General features: G+C 61.1%; 1 protein-coding gene across 1 annotated transcript in view; it reads left to right on the forward strand.

Annotated features, from left to right (window-relative positions):
• Positions 1 to 532, forward strand: part of DPH6 (diphthamine biosynthesis 6) — a 318,847-nt gene that overhangs the window by 1,281 nt on the left and 317,034 nt on the right. The window lies entirely within an intron of this gene.

Here is a 532-nt window from a genome sequence, read left to right on the forward strand (position 1 = left end):
CGCGTTTCCTGCCGCGGCGGCGCAGCCCCCCCGCGTCTCCTCTCCCCGGGCCGGGACAGCCCCAGACACAGGATAAAGGCCGGAATAGCCGGGCTTCCTGTGCGGGTTTTCCGCATCCTGTCCCTTCGTGTCCCAGCCAAACACCTGCCCCCCCTCCCCCACAGCCGCTCTTCGTGGCCGTGTTCCTCTCCCGAAGCAGCTGCATTTTGACCCTGCCCCGGAGAGTGATGCTTTTAGCGAGGGGCGAGCTGGGCCGGGGAAGGCCTGTTCCCGCCCCCCCGAGAGACGGGCGGGGAAGAGGCAGGTGGTGGCCCTGAGGGTCGAGGCAGGGTTTCTTTTATTGGGCCGGCTCTGTCAGCGACCAGAGGCCTGGCCAAGAACATGTGGCGTTCAGAAAGCTGTCTAAGACCCTCCATCGCTGCTCCCATCAAAGATGCCCCCGCCCCCACCCAAGAAAGCCTGCCCTCCCACATATAATTCTGTTACTTTATTTATTTATTTATTTTTTACTTTGGAGGAATCTGGCTGTTTT

The sequence above is a fragment of the Alligator sinensis genome, unplaced genomic scaffold (assembly GCF_000455745.1).
Source record: "Alligator sinensis unplaced genomic scaffold, ASM45574v1 scaffold36_1, whole genome shotgun sequence".
NCBI classification, from domain to species: Eukaryota; Metazoa; Chordata; order Crocodylia; family Alligatoridae; genus Alligator; species Alligator sinensis.